This window comes from Pollicipes pollicipes, unplaced genomic scaffold (genome assembly GCF_011947565.3).
Source record: "Pollicipes pollicipes isolate AB1234 unplaced genomic scaffold, Ppol_2.1 Scaffold_4881;HRSCAF=5763_pilon_pilon_pilon, whole genome shotgun sequence".
Lineage (NCBI taxonomy): Eukaryota > Metazoa > Arthropoda > Thecostraca > Pollicipedomorpha > Pollicipedidae > Pollicipes > Pollicipes pollicipes.
In genome coordinates this window covers 49,590,037-49,612,458 of record NW_023596576.1, presented here as the reverse complement: position 1 = coordinate 49,612,458, position 22,422 = coordinate 49,590,037, and positions in this window count along the sequence as shown.

Genomic DNA, 22,422 nt, shown 5'->3' with positions numbered 1-22,422 from the left:
TCGGTGCAAGAGGCCCTATGACTGCATTTGAAATCATGGCCCCATGGCTGGAATCCTTAAGGTGACCTACAGCCAGCCTCTGGGCTCTTAGGCCTTTCAATCGGGCCATTGGTCGTCGGTCCTGAGAGGCCCACACGCCTTCGAACACTGCCCCTGGTCGACTAGGGGCCTCTTGCCAACAGAAGCCCCTGTTAGACACTGTGGGGTCCCTGGCCGACGCGGGGATATCCCATTGACTAAGGGGGTCTGACCAATGTAAATAAGGTAAATTGCGGGAACCAGCCTAGTCTCTATCGGGGCATTGGGCCCTCAGATCTAGACTGACGACCCCTACTGCTCGGTACTGTTGGCGCCTGAGCAACGTAGAGGACTTCATCGGCACAGGGGGCCCCAATGAGCGTAAAGGGCCCCCTTGCTCGAATTTGAGGGCCCGGACCGCGGGGTCGGGATACCGAATACGACGTCCGGCCAGCCATTCGGACCCTCAAATTGGGCCATTCAACCTCGGTCCCGGACGATTCCCACGGGACTTAAGAGGGGCACGTGGTTCCTGTGCCCTCCGCTCCAGCCTGCGCCACTGCCTTCGTCATCTCGGTCTGTGCTTCGGTCTCACTCTGGCAACGCTTGTCTCATGATGGAGCCGAAAATATCGCTGCAGCACTTTCGTCCTTGCATGCAGCCTGTTTTCCGGCACTTGTTCGACCGGAGCATTCACCAACCAACTTTTGGCCTTTTTCGTGGTGTCACGGACATCCACTATAAAACGTGATTTGTGCGTCGATGGATGTCGCCCCGGGCGGTCCTTAAATATTCCAGGCCAAGTACTCTTAGGAAATTATCCAACCGGCAATGTAACCGTGATTTACTCCGTACGCGCAGGCCAGCCGATAAGCGCGCACTGGTGGCACGCCTTTCCCGCCATCCCTCCCCCCCCCCTCCCCTCCCGCATCCTCGTGCGCCTTTTGGACGGGGCGTGGAGCCCGCCATTCTCACGAGCAGCCGACGGCGACGACTGAAGCAACACGTCCAGAACTTAGCAGACGGGGGTAGGGGAGGGGCGAATAGCCCCGGACGTCGAGCGCTATTCCTGACAATAATTCACGACGGTGCTCTAAAAGGGACTCATTTGGCGTAATTTGGCGCTTAATTTGGCGCAATCTACCTTATCAAGACAAACAGAACGAGTGCGCGTTACCCGTGCAACCACACATGAGTCAGCTCACCCGGCGTTGAAGTACTGAAATTATGCGATTTTTTCAACACGTAACGTGACCTGGTATTAGCACGTAAGAAAATAATGATAGCACCTGAAGACCAGTCTAATACAGCGGCATATTCGCTGGAGCGTTCACTGAACATAGGTCACATCTGCTCCACTTGCGCTTGTAGCGAAGTGCAACAAACAGCTACGATGTTTTAAATCGTCCACCCATTCACGGCCGTCCCACGATCGGATGTGCTCGCACGTGTCACGCGTCTGCCGCTGTGTGAGGGAGGTTCCGCGGCCGGTCGTCACGCCTCACGCGTGGAGCGTGAATAACCTCCCATCACTCGCCTCCCAGCGGCGGCTCTGCGGCAAACTCCCGAATGGCGACCTTTCCACTCGGAGAGGGGAAAGAGTGAGGAGGGAGGGGGCGCCGCTGAATACTGATGGTTCAGCATTTAGACCTCACTCATATTGGTTCCTTTCAGACATTTTTTAAACCCCTCTCATGTCGTCAGTACCTGTACCTTCCATTTGATTTTCCCTCTCAGCCATGGGCGCAGAGCCGCTCGAGAATTGAGCCAGGCTAGAGGTGTTCGTGCATTGCTGTTGTATTGTTTGCTTCATGCAGCGCGTTGGGCCCATGTCCTATTTTTACTGTTTTACTTATGTGCCCACGATGGCACCTGTCAGCTTCAGATATGTCACGTAATGTTTTTTTTCGCCAGTTCTTGGTACCCCTGTGCTGTTGCTCCCGGTCACCACTGGACTGTCGGTCATTGTCAGTCCCTACCTCCCCCCCCCCCCCCCTCCCTTGGATCGTTGGTTCCGGTCCGTCTCTGCCTACCTCTCCCCCCTTGGATTGCCGGTTCCGGTCCGTCCCTGTCCCCCTGCTCTTGGATTGTTGGTTCCGTTCCGTCCCTGTCCCCCCCCCCCCCGGGTGGTTTCCCGGTCAGACCCCACCCCCCCTCCGCCTCCGTCAGTAGGAGGCCGTGGTCGGCGGCGGTGGTCGGCGCAGGCTCTCCATCCGTCGGGCCCTACAGTCGGCCCGCGTCGGCCGCGTCGATCGCGACACTAATTGCCAGTGCTCCGACGGCGACCGTGGTGACCGGCCGGAGGTCGCCGGCGCTCCGACTACGCTCCACGGCGCCCGGACAGGCCGGGCCCCGGGGCCTCAGTGCGACGGCTTCGTCAGGTGGGATCGTACCGTCTCATCGACAGTGCCTGGGATCAGGAGAGAGGGCCGGGATCACCAGTCGTGAGCTACAGACCCAGGCGTGACACGGATGCCCACGTGAGGCTCGGCCGACAGTGCGGCGTCGCAGGCGATCAAAGAGCGATCGACGTGTTTTTGCCTTGCTTTGTTTTTGCGTTGCTCTTATCGGATGCGTGGGTGAGCAGACAGAAGCGGTGGGGGCGGTGCTTTCACAGGTGTTATCGGACCCGCGCAATTGTTGTGGCCAAGCTTATCGAACACGTGCCCCGCTCGCTCGACCGAGAGCAGCCCGGCACAGTCTCGTTGTCTGCCCGGTGCCCTATGATCCGTGAACTCGTGACCCGTGATCGGTTCAGACCGCTATAACCGCGTTGACGGTGATGAGCGCGACCTATTGGCCGCCGGGCCGTGCAGGGAGCTTGGCCGGGCGCGTCCAGCCAACTCAACTGGCGGTTCGTGATCCGCTCCGCCATCAGCGGGCTATAAACGACAACTGAGCCCAGTCAATAGGCCCTGATAAGTGCTATATAATCTCGCGGGCGGCGATTTGTGAGGTGATATCTCATCGACGGCGCCTGGCGCGGCGGCTCCCAGCGCCGGCCGGCAGCGCCGGCGATGTGGCCGCATCCGGCCGTCCGGCGCGCCCTGTCCTGGCCGCCGGACGGTCTCGGCGGCCTGCCGGAGCCAGCGCCGCCCGTGTGCACGTGCTCCGGCGCCGTGCCGCCACAGGAGACGAGGCGGGACGGGGGACCTGCGGAGGTGGGTGTCCGCACCCCGCCGACGCCTGACGAGCAGCCGAGCTTGCCGGACACGGCCCGTCCGCCGCTGCTGCCGAGCCCGGACGGCTGTGCGGGCTCGCCGTCGCCGCCGCTGCCACTGCTGCAGCGGCTGCTGTCGTCCGAGCGGTCGCTGCAGCGGGCCGTGAGCGCCGAGGAGCCGGCGCAGCCGCCGCTGGTGCGGCGCCAGGGCAGCGCGCCGCATCCCCGCCGCGCCAGCCTCATCAGCGAGGGGAACAGCCAGGCGAGCAGCCAGCGGCCGGGCGCGGCGGCCGACAACGCGCACCGCTTCCCCACCATCTACCTGCACTACTACCCCGAGTCGGGCTGGGGCTGGGTGGTGTCCGGCTGCGCGCTGCTGGCTCAGCTGACGCTGGTCGGCCTGCACGCCGCCGCCGGCCCGCTGCTGGTGGCGGCCGGCGCGAGCTTCCCGGAGCAGCCGCCGCAACAGCTCGGTGAGTGCCCCTGCCAGGCTGCGGCCGCGACCGTCGCTGCGACGCCGAGGGACTGCTTACGTCAGGGCCGTGTTTGCGAGCGTTTTGGCTTATGTCGACGTGCGTACTTGCTGCTCTAAACCCAGACATGTCGCGGAGCAGCACGCGCCGCAGAGTGCGGTGGTGCGCTCCGGCCCTGATCGACGTCTGAAGTGCCCGCATGGGCCCTGCTGGTCCGCGGGCGCACTAGCCGTCCATACGACGCCGTCGACATGGCATGACTTCGGCGTGAGGCCGTGGCACTCCCTATTGGTCATGCTGGCCCTGAACAATGCATCGGCATCGAGCCGTGCCACTTCTGGCGTTGTGTGGCGTTCAGAATGGGTCAGCGTGCGTCATTGGCATGCGCGATGGAGCTCCGTTGGTGACCGAACTCGGCTGGGTTACGGAGGACCAGAGCTTTGGCCAGGAGAAACGCCGGTATTTAGCGGCCAACAAGCAGCGGTGGTTCAGAATACAGCTGGAGTTGAAATGACGCATCTCGTTTTTGACTTCATGCTTCCGGAATTTTTTAGCACTCATTTGCTGGTAACTACCGACGCATGCATTAGTTGTAAGGGCACTCTATCTATACCGTACACGCGTGACTGCGGTTCCAAGCTCCGAGAAATGCAATAAATAAGCCGTAAAGCTCATCACTGGATAGTTGTGGTATTGTCAAAGTGTGCAAACCTTGCTCATTAATTGCATTTACTACTCCAAGAAATGCTCATTTATTGCATTGCTGGGAGTTATAGTCTCAGAGAGAGTCTGCTACCGATAAGTGAGTACACCTGTCAAATCCCGGCCAGTGAGTACACTGGTGAGCCCCCGGCCGTAGACTCGTATTGCTGCATATTGCCTAACTGAATTGTATCATTTTGATTAACTTCAGCACACATAGAAAGGGGCTACGCGTTGCAGGTCACTTGTGAGTAGCACATGAATGACTGAATTATCCAATGGCAGTCCATTTGTCGAAAAGGTGGCAGTTCCGTAGAATTTATCTACACTCGGTCCGCGAGACGCAGAAGGTTCGCTTGAAAGATGGGATGAATTGCACGACTTGAGATGTGCACGTTAACAGAACCCCTTGCAGCCAAGTTCTGTGGTTGATGAGGAAGATTCCTTGAGAGTCGTGCGCTACACATTATTGACAAGTAATACGTGGCTTGAGCGAATTGAGCAGTTGCTGCGGAATACATTGGGTAATTTACATAACATTTATCTCCATCCAGTCCCAACCACGAGCTGATATTACGTGCGAACATGTAGCTACTTTGAAACAATGCGGCCGGTGCATCCCCCGTACCACCCGATCACTTCGTGCTAAAGCCGCTGCCGCGCTATCAGGGCAGCGCTTTGAAAGACATCCTTGTAATTGCCTGCACCGACCGTAAATAGTGTCGCTTCCATAGCTGTCCTGGATGATCCAGTGCCGGGCTTCCGGACAAACCAATCGGCCATTGGGGCGCCTCCGACCGGCCCGTGGCCTGTGCTACCGAGATATATATCTCAGATATTGACTGCGGCCGTGCTCTGTGTCCAGATCCAGCCCGGCATGCTAGTCTAGACTGGCGCAAGGGCTAAGACCTACGCAGAGCTTGGCTCTTGCATCGCGCAGCCAATCACAAGCGCCAATCCGGGAGATGGGTAAGATGTGGATGTGAATTCGTGATGACGCTATAGACTCATCGGATTAAACCAGCGGCTTTTCACTGATTGTTAATCTCGCCGAAAACGCCGCAGTCCGATATGTTTAAGTGCTGTCTAACGCTCTTATTTCCGCCGCGATCAGCGGTACGTAGCGCCATAGCACGCCTGCAGGGCCCACGAACGGTCAAGTCCCAGATTGTCATTGTGGGAGAACTGGACTGAACAAGTGAGTTTAGTTGGAATGCTCAATGAGGTGAACTTCAAAACGGCCTGTGCCCAGCCTACTCTCGAGGCTCTTAGAGTCCCGGAATCTGTGGGATCTAGAGATTTCATCAGCCGGCCGCAGCAGAGACATGATTCACAATGTTTTAGCAATGTTGTTACCTAAAATAGAATGAAAATGTAGTTACTGTTTGACAAGCCGGCCTCCAATGATAACATCGTCCACAGCACTTCGACATTTAGGACGATCGGGCATGCTTTGATCTCCCTTCAAAACGTATTGCAGTGTTAACATGAACTTTTAGGTGGAAAGAAGCGTCTGGAGTGTGTTATTTTCTTAAACCCACGAGGGCCACCAGCTTTTGATTTGCATTGGAGTCCTTGAGCCAAAGCTGATATCAGCTCAGTATTTTCTGGTTTAGGGAAGCGATGGATGATACTCACTTTTATACCAGAAAATACTGTTACTCTGTTCCCCTTTGTTTACGAATATCTCACAGTTCATTATGATGGATCACTGCAGATTATATAGATTATATATACATATATAGATTACATGTGTGCATGTATATATGTGTTAGGAGGCTGTATTTATTATTGGAAAAATGCCTAGATGTAATTTTCCTCGGTGCACATGCTTTGTTATCTGTGAATAATGGCAACCGATTTAAATCCTATGATGGAAGCCATCAGCGACGGCTTAGTTTTATAAATCATGACTGTTACCGACTTTTCACTAAAATGGTCGAGTGAATGAGATTAATCGATTGTAAAACCAAAAAAAGCAACAACTTGACATATTTTGTTTCAAGTCATTACCATTACAAGAACGCTGTAAAAGGGCGATTTCATACCAATGGCAGTACCATTTGATTTTCAATTCACCAAAGTCATACCAAAGGTGCTAACGAATCATTGACACCCCAAAATTCCCCTAAATCTTTACTGTAGTTGAGTCAACATTAGGATCTGAGTTAAAAACAACTTGAACAATATGAAAATCGAATTGGCTTTGGCCGCACTGTCAGCAAAGCTCTCCCCCGAACGAAACACCGGCTGCGGTCGGTTTGAGGTCACTGACCGTCCAGCTACCGGCCGCTCTGACCAGGTTACGGCGCCTGACATGACCGACAGAAAGCCTGCTGCAGCTTCTGAAGCCCAGGTAGTCATTAACAGACGTAGTGTCGTTTTAAACGGCGTCAGCATAGTATGGTGCCACTCCCAATAGCCGATTTGACTACAAGTGACGAGTTAAGTGCAGTCAGATGGGCTGTGACGGACGTTTTTACCATTGGATGTCAGTAATTTAGCTTAAATAGGTCATCCGTGCCCGTGCAGTTGTCAAAAGGTACTTAATCGTAAAGGTAGTGCTTGAGTTTGATGAATCGCCCTTTTTTGCCCGATATGAGAATGTTTTTAAAGATATTTCGCTCCAGATTGAAATTTGCCTCATTTTTTCCAAACGTTCTCTTGCGAGAAGTTTTTGTTTGTAATACGTATTTCCCTGTTACTTTCATAACAATGGATCCATTACATTGGGATATGCGATTATTGCATTGTGATTATCTACGCTCTCTTTTCTCCCTGCAGACGCCACCAATGAGTGTCGTTATTGAAAGGACTGAATGTAGCTAACTGATATTTGAATCAACAAAATAAACACCAATATATCATGAAAGACCCTTAAGGGACTATTTGGAGGTTACCCACCGGTACTAGAAGGAACAGCGACAATGCAAATAAGTTGAAAGAAAGCTGAGCTGTCCTTCCAGCTGAAAAGATAATAAGAGATGTAGTGAACAGTTCGAGATGATGACGACAAAATATTGTATGAGATAAGGATTTCACGGTGCTGTAAGTACGACAACCAACATTTTAGTGCCATCCAGGACTACTGGACTATCAAGGTCCCCATCGGCCGCCACCGTCTGACCGTCCGTCACCGTCACCGTCTGACGGGCCGTCGTGGGAGTCGCTACCCTCTCGCTGAGCGCACCAGTCCGTCACATGGTCTACACACAGGTCACCGGTACCTGTCTGTCCGTCATCATGGTCTACACACGTCACCGGTAGTTGTCTGTCCGTCATCGTGGTCTACACACGTCACCGGTACCTGTCTGTCCGTCATCATGGTCTACACACACGTCACCGGTAGTTGTCTGTCCGTCATCATGGTCTACACACGTCACCGGTACCTGTCTGTCCGTCATCATGGTCTACACACGTCACCGGTAGTTGTCTGTCCGTCATCATGGTCTACACACGTCACCGGCAGTTGTCTGTCCGTCATCATGGTCTACACACACGTCACCGGTAGTTGTCTGTCCGTCATCATGGTCTACACACGTCACCGGTAGCTGTCTGTCCGTCATCATGGTCTACACACACGTCACCGGCAGCTGTCTGTCCGTCGTCACGGTCTACACACACGTCACCGGTAGTTGTCTGTCCGTCATCATGGTCTACACACACGTCACCGGTAGTTGTCTGTCCGTCATCATGGTCTACACACACGTCACCGGTAGTTGTCTGTCCGTCATCACGGTCTACACACACGTCACTGGTAGTTGTCTGTCCGTCATCATGGTCTACACACACGTCACCGGTAGTTGTCTGTCCGTCATCACGGTCTACACACACGTCACTGGTAGTTAACTGTTCGCCACCACGGTGTACTCACACGTCACCGGTAATTGTCGTTCCGTCAAATGGTCTACACACACGTCACCGGTAGTCGCCTGTCCGTCATCCATAGTTATCATGATTGGGGCGGTCGGATCGCTCCCGCGTCACAGCCGCGGTCGCGTGGGCCTGCCATCAGCTCGGCTTAAGTCCCATCTATCATCACCGCTGCCCACTGCCCAGAGGCGCGCTCAGACCAGGTGGAGTCAGGAGGTCACACTTCCGAGTACTTCGGCGGGGCGGAAAGCGGTGTCCCCGCTGTGGGCTTGTTGATGAGCTCGAATTCCGTGTGACGCGGCGGGCGCGGTGTCACGGCGTGGCAGCGACGGGCTCGGTTTTCTCGATTTTCCTGCGATGTCACTGCTGGTATTGTTAATATGTTTGCTTCGTATCTGATGTACTGCGCAGGAACAGGCTTTTGTGAGACATATTAGACTACATATGGTCTGCCCAAGGCGAAGTTGTGGTCCACCGATCTTTGGTTATGCACTGCCGACGTTCAGCTTCATTACTTCATAGCACGGCTTGTCGTATCAACAATGAACAATTGGTCATAATGGAGTGATGTGTGCTGCGTTCAAACTGCTAGTGATGGATTCAGGAAGAAGTAGAGAGAGGAAACGGAGAACGGAGCGGTTAGCGTTCCATACTAACTGCGCCAAACGTCTTATGGAAACAATGTATTACAAACCTGGGTCATTTACAGTCTGCAGTAATGAAATACATACAAGGGACATGTCTGATGTAAAATTAGCAAAATGTACCATGTAGGAGCAATGCCAAGTAACAGGCTGGGGTAGGGTGTAGCAGACATGTATTGAAATTCTTCCTTCAAACAGTATGGTTATGTTTATATTTTTTCCGAGTAATATCATCCCGTGCATCGACAGTGACCATATATCTGAAGATTTGTGTACCTGTGTAAGCAAAATTGAGTCAAGCAATGTGGACCTTCGGTGAGGGGGCAAATGCCTATCCTGATGCCAAAGTCTGTGGCTAGCGCCTATATCAGTTAGTTCAGTCTAAGAGCAGGTTTAATTAAATGTAACTGGGGCGCATCATAAAAAGGCGCATAATTATTTCCTTCCGGTAACTTATTTGTGCACATTGGCACAAAACTGCATAACAGAAGACCTTAATCGGCGATCACACCAAGTCCTACTTAAACGTTTTACATCCGGCACGAGCAAAATTATCTCACCGATATGGCTTGCAATCTTTACGGCATTATCAATGCGCACAGAGCTGCAACCCACCGTGCTTTTGATGGCGCTGGAATAGCAATACTTATTAACTTACGCGCCTCCTTCCCTTCTTCATAGCACACCCAATTCCGCGTTGAAGCCTTCAGCATGTTTATTCTTGGTAGAAATATTGTTTTCCATTATTTTAATCCCAAATATATTTTTGTTTATGTGTATAGGTGACTAAATCCGTCTTGAGATTATAACTTGGGCTTCAGTGTAATAAATGCGTGACATTAAACAAGCCTTTTCCCCCAGCTCCTTGCACTCCTAGGTTCTTTGTCGTCAAAGCTCACCGAACATGTAAATGACGATTAAGTGTTCAATCCTCATGGCAAATTTGAACCTTAAAACAACCAAACCGGCCCAGTACATTTCGAGATTTCAGAAAGGTCAAAACGAACACCGCACAGCATTCATTCAGAGATTACTCCACGAGATTTAGGAAGGTTTACTTTGCGGGTTCAGACCAAAAATGTTGCTATCCCTACCACTCACCCAGTTGAAAAGAGTCTGCTCTTAGGTTGCTTTAAGGTTTTCCCCCTTTCTGCTTGAGAAATTCTATCAATATTCATGCGAAATGAGTGAAAGTTGAAGGGAGGTGAGATCGAAGTTGAATAAAGCTGAACCCAGGTAGTTTACCTTACGGCATAACGATTAGAGATTATGTCAAACCGTTTGTCTCTAAGCCACGCGCTGACGTCACGAGATCACTGTCGCTGGGTTTCACTTGAAAAAGTCAAGTCTTTTCAGGAATTTTGCCTTTGAATTCGAAATCTTTGGATAATATCCACAAATTTAAACAAAAGCAGAGACTCCGGTTTAGTGATTTGACCACATCGCGCCACAAAACTTCGACTCATCTTCCCCCACTGCAACAGAGCTGGTTCATTTGTCTCTTTCATGCGCTTTAGCTGTAGGTCATTTGTGCATGCTTTTAACAGGATTGTTACGGTCCAGAATATGTGTCATATTAACAGACATCGGCAGCATCGTTTTTTCTATCCTTACAAGCACAGCAGCCCTGACTGGGGCAACTATATGAATATGTATAATCCAGTGGACTGGTGGAAATTCGCTTTACACTAGTTAACATGAATTTCTGACAACATGCAACGTAATTTTAAGTTAGTGAAAAAGACCCATAAATCGTGAACATTTTGTTTTTGTCAGTAGCGGTGATTTTCGTATCACACCCGCAAGAAAATCACATGCCGGGCAGGACCGCGATTTACCCATTTAAGTTTTCTGAATTGGGTTTATTTTTATTCACGATGCGTTATCCTCACTTGTGTCGTTTTTTACTCATTCAGCAATGCAAAATTAATTACGTAATGCCGGTTTGTTCACTTTAGTCACATTCAACGCGTCAGTGGTCAGTGTCGTTCTATGATCATTGAAAAGAGCGGAAGTGTATCAAGGCATCGGGAAGGGGGGGGGGGGTCGACAGGCTGGATCCTCTCTTCATAAAATCGGGCCCCACTGCCAGCTGCGCCTTGGTTATGCCATAACCCCCACTAGGTTAATGGTCTCTTCTACATTTCTACACCACGGCAACTGTACGTTCAAATTATGACAAAATTGTTGCTAGTGCTGAATAGTCCAGGATGGAGCCGCGTACCGTTAAGTACACTTTTTTGCATTGTGTTTTGCCAGCTGTTAATGTCTTCCAAATGGTGATTGAGGAACAGTGGTTGTCATTGTTTGTTCTCTATTAGCTTTTCATATATTGCCAGAGCTAAGATCAAAAGATATGAAACTGCATTTAAGCGAATGTACTCGATCTGACTCTAATAGAAGCCAACTTCAGTAGCAATTTCAGGGCAATGAATTTGCCGAAGTGCCAATTTCGTCGCATAAACTGTATCGAAGTGCATCATATAAAGTCCCTTGGCATAGATTTCATCTTCAGTACTGGCCCGATGGCATACATTAACCCCATCGTCACTTCATGGCACGGAAGCGCTGGCAGCGTTGTCCGGATTCAGCTAGGCCAGTGTTACAGACGGTAAAGATACACGCAGCACAAACTGCAGCCATTCGGATCACTGTCCTTACGCACTGCGACAAGAGCGATAAAACACCACTGCTCGCTCTGCCACACTGGTTCACCGACGCAGATCGACGAGTTATTCCGAGGGTACTCGACTTCGATTAACGGAAACGTTTCGCATTCTACCCACTGTCAAATATGTAGCATTTAAATCGCATTTGCACGGCCTCCGTGTACTGCCCTGACCTCTATTCGATGGCCTTGCAGAGACAGTCTGGTTATTTTCCCTCCATGCATTTAAATTGGCGCCAAGTCGACTTCTCCTGCCATGATATGCTCGTAGTTATGTCAGCGGTTGGTCTTGCCGGGGATCATTGGCAGCTTAAATGTGCTGACGAAGAGCAGCCGTAAAGAGCTCAGAATGTTATGCTTGCGGTTATCTTCCTTTAATACACCTGGTGTGCGCAATGTCAATGCCACGCAAAAATTCAATAAGTTAGAATCAATTCAATCAGAAAATCAACTATCGTATATGTAGTGTGCTTTGTGAGTTATTCAATACTCTGTGATGACACAAACGCATGCATAAGTAACCTTGCACCCATACGGTTGCAATCATGAAAGATCCTCATGGAAAGCAGCTAGTGCTCAAGACCAATCATGGAAAAGTTGTGGTTGGATTTTTCATGGTGAACCAAGTTGACACGTAATGTGGTGCTGATCGCTCCGAGCCGCGATGACCGACTTCTACCAAAACAGCAATACACACAACCACCAAACTACAATGGCATCCCTGTTAGAAATGATGGGTGGGACATCTATCGTGTTGAAGTACGATGTCATTCTATAAATGAATCATTTAATCGAAGCCACTCCGCGAAACCAATCACAAACGTGCCGGACAACTGCTCATTGGGTGCTCGTCTCAATGCTTGAGCGCGGAACGTTTAGTCAGCCATGTTATTGGTTACGTTATGACTTCTCCCAGAGCAGCGACGGGTCCGTCCTCTAGCTCAGTTGGTTGGAGCACCTGCCTTCCAACTTACCCGTAGTGGGCTCGCTGGGTTCGTGTCTGTTCAGCGCTCGCCATTTATCTCTGACTGAAATAACCTGTGGCCGGCGGCAGCGGCTTCGATAAAAGACAGGTGGTGTCAGAGGGCAGGACGGACCATACTGAGCATTGCGGCATGTTAATTCTTCGCCACAAAAGTCTGCCGTTGAATTGGAATCTACGATCGGATTATGGGGCCAGGGCTCACGCGACAGTCTCCGCCCAGGGTGGACCCTGACCGCAGATTCACGCGACAGTCTCTGCCCAGGGTGGACCCTGCCCGCAAATTCACGCGACAGTCTCTGCCCAGGGTGGACCCTGACTGCAGATTCACGCGACAGTCTCTGCCCAGGCTGGACCCTGACCGCAGATTCACGCGACAGTCTCTGCCCAGGGTGGACCCTGACTGCAGATTCACGCGACAGTCTCTGCCCAGGGTGGACCCTGACCGCAGATTCACGCGACAGTCTCTGCCCAGGGTGGACCCTGACTGCAAATTCACGCGACAGTCTCTGCCCAGGGTGGACCCTGACTGCAGATTCACGCGACAGTCTCTGCCCAGGGTGGACCCTGACTGCAGATTCACGCGACAGTCTCTGCCCAGGGTGGACCCTGACCGCAGATTCACGCGACAGTCTCTGCCCAGGATGGACCCTGACCGCAGATGCCCATCCTGTCAAAAACTTTAAGACTAAGTTTTGTTTAAAATAAATAGAAGAAATCAAAATGTGAAGGAAACCCATGAAAGATTTAGACAAGAAAGATGTAAGAAAACTGTACTTATACAATGTTCGTCAATTAAAAACAATGAAATGCATAGCTTTGGCAGAGCCGTACTGACACAGCAAAGGCATGAGATTGTGGCTCAGTGTTTTTTTTTTTAAGTGAGCAGTATGCAACGACTCATTTTTCTACCCTGCAATTATGCTGCAACAATAATACCGATAAATGGGGACCATGTCTTCCTGCTGCCGTTCATGCTTCTCGGAACAATGCAGGTCTCGTTGGCACGGCCATTTGAGGCTGAGGGTGTAATGCGTTCACAGCTGATAAAGTAACACTGACAATTTCAAGCCGCGTTAATGGCTCGCGAAGTGAGAGAATATTGATTTTCTACTGTTCGATGCATGAGCGCACCGAATGTTGACAGTCGCCATTTCAAAGTTTCAAAACAGTGAAAAGACTGGTGTGTGTGTGTGGTATGTTGCATCTTGAGGGTAACTGAAGAAATGAAACATTCTAGCTTAGAATTTACATACGTGGAAAAATGTGTGGCCCTATCCTTTCCTTGGCAAACTAAAGCTGCCCGTTTTATCTATTCGCCCATATGTGGTATTCAAATTGTTCTGCCATGTCTGCTGTTGGATTATTTCCGTGCGTTGGGTGGTCTCTTGTTGAAAGCAAACATTGAATGAAAGCAAACAACCTTAGTACCCAAAGGGAGCTATGACGTTTCAGTGTCCTAGACAAAGGAAGGAAGTTGACAAAATTGAAATGCGTTTATGATTTTTCACTTAATAACGCTCATACTAGATCTTCCGTAGTGGGAAATACAAGTATACACAGCAATGTGCAAACACAAGCAATTAGCATTCAGCGCCGTTTCAATAATATTTAAATTTTCTCAAAGCTCGATGTCATCATCAAACTTTAATCACAACATTCAGCATTGGGACGATGCGTGCAAGTGCTAACGGCAGCAGCATGATATGTCTGCTGCCGCCAGTGGTACACACTAAAACAGTTCACTTCTCCAAGCTAAACCTACAATTTGATGATGCTGTCTGGGGCATCCCAGCACACCCATTCATGTTTGCGGGATTTTCTCATCTTTCTTATCCGTGGTTTTCTGAGTCTATCAATACCTGACTGTCACTACCAGCGTAGATCACAGACTTATCTTACTTTCCACCACGCCTATACAGAAAGTGCACACCCGTCTCCCGGGATGGACGCCATTTCCACCTTACCTGACTGGATGTGCTACGGCATGTGACATCTTGTGCACTCTGATCGCTAGTTTTTGGTCCTGTCTGTTCGCGTACCTGTCTTTTAGTGTTTTCTGTCTGTCGCATCGTGCGTTTTGTCGTGTCACTTGTTTCACTTTGTGCATGTCTGATTATCGCTGACGTATTTCATTGCCTCACTTGAACTTACGTTCCACGTTTGACACTTTTCCGTCGTGGACCTTTTGGGACTGGGCGTAGGCGGATGAGATCATCGAAAGCAGATATTTTATTAGTGCTGGGCGTTTCAGTTGTAATGTCTGTTCACGCTCTATCGCGTTGACAAAGTTTAGCCACCGTCGAGCTGGGCGATGCGGCTGTTGGATGTCGTCACCATCAATGGAATCAGAGTAAAACTCTGTTTCCGTACCGATGCATCTGTTCTGGCGGCGAAGACGGGTACCTCACAGTGTCTGGACAAAAAGTCAAATGGAAAAAGTCGAAGGAAAGCAGTCGAAAAAGTCATTTTCCGACTAGACTTTTTTCCCATCGACTTTCATCCCTTTCCACCATTCCAGTCCGACTTTTTCGCTCAACTTTTTCTAGTCCATTTTGTTTTGTCCTGGAACCACACCTCGCTTGCTGCCCACCCAAGCGGCAGAGGCGGGTGTCCCGCATGCAGGCACGTCTGTCCTGGCAGCGGTGGCGGCTGCCCCAGATCCCCTGACCTGAGCGGCGACTCTCGGGTACGTAAGATAACTTGACTAGAACTAACTTACAAATTGATGTGTGATAGCTTTTAGTGGCCTTGAACCCCGCCAACCAAAACGCGCATTTTTACGTGAACATGATCAGCAGAGTTGGAGTAATACAACGGCAAGTATGCGTTCTCTGCTTCAATGCTGCTTGGTTTAGGCCCGTTGACTGCACTGGCGACACAACTGGATGATCCATGTTTTGAATCCACATGGAAAATGTAGCGTATAATTGTTTAAGTCTGTTTCGCTTAGTAAATTTCTAGTTTGCACCCTTTTCTGCATGCTATCCGGGGCACGGCAAATAAATGCTGTGGGTCTTATTGGTCAACTCAACTTGATAGAAATAACTCGTTGGGAGGTATTCGTTCCTGCGCCCAACGCCGTAACTCTCGATGGTTACGAAGCCAAACTCTCATTCGGGACAGTATGTTCCACGTTGTCATCGCCCTAGTTCACCACCTTTCAATTAAACGAGCACCGCTGAGTTTGGTGCATCATTTGTACGTGCATCGAACCAATGTTGCGCACTCGTGGTCCAAAACCCCATATTGTCAAAATATGTGACCTGCGCGATCATTGTCTCAGCAATGGCCCTAATGCAGCCAGTGTTGAGCTGCTATTTGTGTTTAGCCGCCACCGCTATTTGTGTTAAACATGCGTTTTGTGTGCGTTGCCAAAAGGTGGCCGCAACAAGTGACTGCAGCGAGTGAGCGCAGAGGCGCGGTGTCATCACACCGCTCAAACTCAGTTAAATGTGTCGCCCTCATTCGGTCTTTTCTTTCGTTGGTGGTTTTCCTCGCACATTACGTCTTAGGAGAGTTCGTAAGTTGTCCAGTTTCGACCTATATTTATGCGAATTCCAGAAAACAAATGTACATGACATGTATTGTTGCCATACCAAATAAATACCAAAAGCCTGAAATATTGTCTTAAAATGGGTCGAGTACGCACCAACAATACCATTGTATTACTCACGATACATCGTCATGGAAACTCACTCCAAAATGCTGAAACTTATGTGATCGGGAAGAATCAGCTGGTTCCTCAGATCCACATCTTTTCTCCATGGTAACCGCACAAACGACGACATGTGCCATTAGTGTAACACGCGTACATAGGCTGTAGTGAACGCTCTTACTTCCGTATGTATAATGCAGAGGCTAAATCCATGCCTGAAGGGACCGTTCAATGAAGTGAAAGCTAGGTTGAAACCCTTCCAACCTTAGCAGCATCGGTAATAGCTCGAAAATAACTCTGAAGCGCACAGTGTGCTTACACCAGCCGTATAGGGATGCACAACCAAATCACGGATTACGCTTCACGAGAGATCACGTTTGGACGTTGATCCGTGCTGCCACAAGCTCAAACGCCTATCAAATTTATTTGTATGTAGGTCTTAATGGTATTTAAAAATCAGTGCTTCTAGCCCCTACCGTGTATGAAAGACGAAGTTAAAAATACCTGTGGTATAGCATGTTCACACATCGCGACTCATAACTGCATTCCTAATGAAGGGAGCACAGTGTAGCGGCCACACCCACTCTCTCGCTTGCAGCGCGGCGAAGAAGCAGGGCCTGACATATGCGTGCAGATATAGCGGTTCTAGCATTACGCAAAGCTGCATTCATGCCAAGGGCCCTCATGCATCATCGTGCCGGTTTCTGCAACAGTACAGCAAACCATAAACACAGATAAATAACAGCCATTCCGCGGCCAGACAATCCCAGGGCATTTAAGCGCATCGTGCATCATACACAAGTACAGCACAATCAAGCATAGCTCAGATTCATATGCAAACCAAGTGGTGTCTTCAATGGGCTTATGTGGCGTACCGCCGGTTAATCTCGCGGGGAGAGCTCATACAAAGGAAAGTGGCAGTAGGCGAGAACGGCGCGACAGAGACAGGCGGAAAAGGATGATGGTATGAGCTTAGGAGATTTAATTGAAGCTGTATGTCCGAAGCCTACACACTGATATTATAGGTTATCATGCGTGTTTAGCAGGCAAACGGTCGTAAGCCGTGGGCATACTAACTCCCGACCACGTTCGTTTGTTACAGCTGGCTGCCTCTAAATCATCCCGCAGGGCCTGAATGGGCCATGCATCCGCTGCTGAGCCATACTGAATCGAACCAATGTCTATGGAGTGCTGTGGAACAACACAGGATTCTAACATATTGAAAACCTTGCAAGCGCTTTTGTCTCTGTGGGTTTGTCAAGGCTTTCTGGTGCTTTCCACACCAGCAACATTTCCACGGCCACGTGGTAGAGCGCACTGCAGCCTCATACCGCGCCGACGCGGTCACGTGACATAGCGTGCTGCAGGCTTACCCTGCGTTGGAGCGGTCACGTGACAGAGCGCGCTGCAGGCCGTTCACCCGACGCCGGAGCGCGGCTTCGCCCACCCGAACCATAGCCTTTTCCTTTCCCATTCCACTGGCAGCCAAGCGAGCTAATGACGGGTTTAACCGAGTCTCGAGAGCCGTGCCCTCTCTTTGCATGCAGAGCGCTGCCGTTACGCTGCCGGCATGGCTCGGCCTCGGATCACTGGGGGAGTGCCCCTCCCCCCCCCCCTCGGAAGCCGCGTGCCAGCGGTTTTAACGCTCGCGAGTCCGACTGATAAGGAGCAGGCCCGGTCAAACGGCCGGTGGTTGTAAAGATACGCAGACGGCGTACGTGTAATTTCGGCGTGCGTGCGCTGGCAGGAATACCAACTAGGGCGGAACGCAGACATAGAGATTGTCGTAGTACAACTGCTTTTGCGGTTCCTTCTGCTGACTTATACTACTATTACTACTGCTACCGCTGTTTCTACGCTTTATGCTGTCTGGTTCTAGAGGCACTGCGCGTGGGGTGCTGGTAGTGTAGTGGCTAACGCGCCTGCGTTAACCAACGCGCGTCTGGGAAACCAGAGGCACGGGGTTCGATTCCCCGCGGTGTCCGCCCTTCCTGCCAGGGTGAGAGGCAGGCGACGCCATACAGTCCCAGCAGTTGAGTGCGTCGTAAAGCCCCAATGGCGTTACGCACGCACAGGCACCGCGCGGCCATCTAATGCCAGTTCGGGCGCTGATCGGCAGCCGACGAGTTTGCCGATCATGGGAGGCGAGGACAGTAATGTTACATTTGGCGAACCCTGCATCATCAATATTGTACACAGAATACAGGACCACATCTCAACATACTCAAATTAAACTGGGCGCTACGGCCCCATAAGTTTCATGCTGCTACGTAACATGGATCTGGAAACATGGACATGTAAAGCTGAAGCCCGTCTGAAGCACTTCTTATAACCCGAATCGACCGATCGCACGATCTCCACCCGCCCTCTGACGATCAGAGCGTGACAGCAGCGAGGGTTGGGGGCCCGCTGAGTCACTGGCACCAGTGTTACCAGAAACTATTACCACAGAGAGTCTCACCCGATCGACGTCATCGGCTTTGAAGCAGGCGTCCAGACCCTATTGGCCATCGTGGACACTCAAACTGCAGTTGTGGATTGTTATTGAACCTATTGCAAGACATCAAGAGGATTTGTGTCAATGGTTATGGCCAAGAGAATGGCCTAAAAGGCCATTGCGATGTGCGATGTGCGATGCGATGTGCGGCCATACAGTCTAGCATTCTAGTTATATTGCGCATTCATAGCAGCTTTCCTCTTCTCTACACCTTTTTCCTGCTGGCAGTGATAACTCTCAGTCTCGTTCATCTTTCCTGTTTTGTTTTTTCCCCACTGTTGCATATCCTTCAGAAAACTCCGTCATAGATCATGGCTAGAAAACCACGCAAGCCAGACAGCTCTCGAAAAGTTAGAGCTCGTTGTTGTGAGACTTTTTAACAGTCACCTTTTAATTAATGTTCTAGCCTGATTGATGGTGATGCTCAGTGTAGTGCAGGTCACGCACAGAACTCGTCTTATATCAACCCGGGCTCCTGCCGAAAACGGTCGTGGAGGCGACTTAACTCGTGTTATTCTCGTTTATGGTTATGGTTAGTGAGACGCCTCGGCATAGGTCATTCTCAGGCATTCCTAAATTTGCTCCTCCAAGAAAATCCGAGATGCCATGCTATGATTTACCTCGACCCTGATGCCGCCGTGCAGAAATGGATTGGAAACGGATTGTGCAATCCACTGGCACTTACAAGACATGAACAGATAGCCGTATCGGACAAGAGCGAAGTAAACTGGCGGTGTGAGCTGGCACCCCGGTGACGCGAATGACCCACTGAAATGACACACCCGGGTGAACACGCGACGTGAAATCTTGTGTGGCTTAAAATACATCTGCTCCGATTGCTTTGTCTGATTGAATGGGAATGAAGCCCTTACTCAGCTGCATAATAAAGGTCAGCTTCCAAGCATCCCTTTATTGCCGGCTGCAGCTGAAAGCGATTTGTCACGGAGATAACGTCACCGTTATGCGCGTACGCTTTCCAGTTTGGTAATTTTTGAAAGACTGGTGTCGGCTTATTAGTGACCACTTACGATATATCCTTGGAGACCCGTAATGTATGGGTGAGCGGGACCAAAATACAATGTTTTGATCACCGTGTTGCGTGATGTCATATTAATTATATACATATATATATATATATATATATATATATATATATATATACATATATATACATATATATACATACATATATATATACATATATATATATATATATATATATATATATATATATATATATCCTACATACACTGACATCGCTATCATTGCGTTTAGCAATGATAACGGTACAGCTGAGAAACAGTTCACAATCGCCCATAAGTTCATAAGTGCTGACATATAATGTTCAATAGCATAGCTGTTATCATGCTATAATGTCTTAACTCACGGAAAAAGAAACGATAACTAATTACTTATTTTCAGGATCTTGTGTGTGGAATGGCAATGCCTTTCAGCATGAGTGGGCGTAGTTGCTTATATTTTGTAATGCCATTCGAGTGTCTATCTTTCGATTGCTACATATTGTACGCATTTTTTTTTAGGCCCAGTTCCGTTTGTATGACAAGGTAGTTAATAGCGCTTATCAAAGTTGTTACAAGTTGCACGCAAATGATGCCAACAATTAAGGTAATGAAGCCTGATATTTTATCGACGGATGGCAGCAGCTTTGATAAATCGGGTTTATTTGCATGCTGGACATTGGTGAGTTCACCAATATTTAGGTGTTTGCATTGTGATGAGAGAACTTGTAAAAGAGCGCGGATTATGTGTTCAGGTTGGATACAAATGCAGCGTCATCTGTAGTAGCGCAGCCAAGGGAAGAGCCCGGGTGGCCCGCATTCCCCCTTAGGTCCTCTTTCACTATGGATGGCATCGGACAGAAGGTTTAGAATCGCTGATTCATGCTCACAGAGTTCCCGGCTCCTCTTTTAACAGAATCCTGACTGTGCCCCTAACTACCTGTGTACTTTGAGGAGAACGTATGAAATGGGTGTATTTTTTCAATCCCTAAAGAGCGCCTGACGAGAATCATTTGACTCCAGTGTCGGCCGGTGTAACTGACGTCAAATCACATGCCCAACTATGTATTATCTTCATTATATACCTGCAGAGCCTTTTGATATGTCAAATCACACTGACGAGTGAGATGAAACAAAGGCTCAACTATGCATCAGTTTGAAATGGCACTGAGCCAGTACTTTGATACTAAATCCAAAATGAGTGCCCCATTACAAGGCTGGATAAATGGCATCGTTGCTTGATTGCATCAATGTCATTTGTCACGTGCCAACGAAATTTCATGTACCATTAGGTCACCTCTCTTTTCAGCCAGTCCCATAAAATAACATTCGGAATAGTATCAGTAATAAACAGAACGACACTTCCCAAGGATTGCGTAACGACGTTTTAGGAAATCTTGTCAAAATTTTGGCATCGCTTTGTTATGCATCATGTTGATGAGCCTGGTGAGTGCATAACTGCCACGTTAGCTTCTTACTGAAACCTCGATTTTAACAAATTCCTTTATCGCTAGCAGATGAGCCATTAGTATTTCACGACGATGGGATCCCTGAGGGACAGAGATGCTGCTAGAGAATGCAACCACCTATCATCTTCGCTCAAATAACACATCACAATACATGAAGAAGGCTGCCAATTATTCATATCTATAAAGCCTTTTATCTCAACCAATACGGACTTTTTACTGTACTTCCAAATGGGCTTTTGTCAGGGTATTCAGCCGTTTACGTGAAGTGAGGCGAGGCTTTAGAGGTATCGTCCACTCACTACATCCGGACAATATTTCGTGTAAAGTAAAATACTGCATCTACCGACATCAACCTGAGTTTAGCCCATTCACTTCTCGGACATTCGCGGGAAAATTTTTCACCTGAAATCAGTGGTGCAGTTCCCTATTCATTTGTGAACGAGGCTTCGTTCCTCCCCAAAATTGGACTCCAGCCCCTTCTCCCCCCCTCAATTTCGAGAATAACATGGACTAAAGCGGGGTGGATGGCGGTGGTATTGTCGTTAAAATACTCGTCTCTGGACCCTGCCGGCTTTGGGTTGGAGCTCCTGCCACGTCACCACCGCATCCCACGCATGGATGCATAATAAAGACCTCGGTCTTGAAATGGCCTGGCGGGTCGGTGAAGTCCCAACCATTATCAAAGTGGACCGAATCCTGGGACGACCGTTTGTCGGCGTATTTTAGGGTTGGGCTGCATCATGTTGTTTCACGGTCAGACCGCTTCCCCACTTATTTCTGAAAACTACGTCCCTGCGTGAAGAAAGCCAAAAATGCTACGCGTTCTCCCTCTCCTCTCTCTCTCTCTCTCTCTATCTCTCTCTCTCTCTCTCTTTTCTCTCTCTCTTCTCTCTCTCTCCTCTCTCTCTCGCTCTCTCTCTCTCTCTCCTCCTCCTATCTCTCTCTTCTCTCCTCTCTCTCTCCTCCTCCCCTCTCCTCTCTCTCCTCTCTCTCTCTCATCTCCTCCTCCTCTCTCCTCTCCTCTCTCTCTCCTCTTCATCTCTCTCCTCTCCCTCTCCTCTCTCCTCTCCTCTCGATCCTCGCTCTCTCTCTCTCGACTCTCTCTCCCTCTCTCTCCTCTCATCCTCCGCTCGGATCCTCTCTCTCTTCTCTCTCCTCTCTCTCTCTCTCTCTCCTCTCCCTTCTCCCTCCTTCTCTCTCTCTCTCTCTCTTTCCGCTCGCTTCCTCTCTTTTTTGAGTTACAGAATAAACCGCAAACA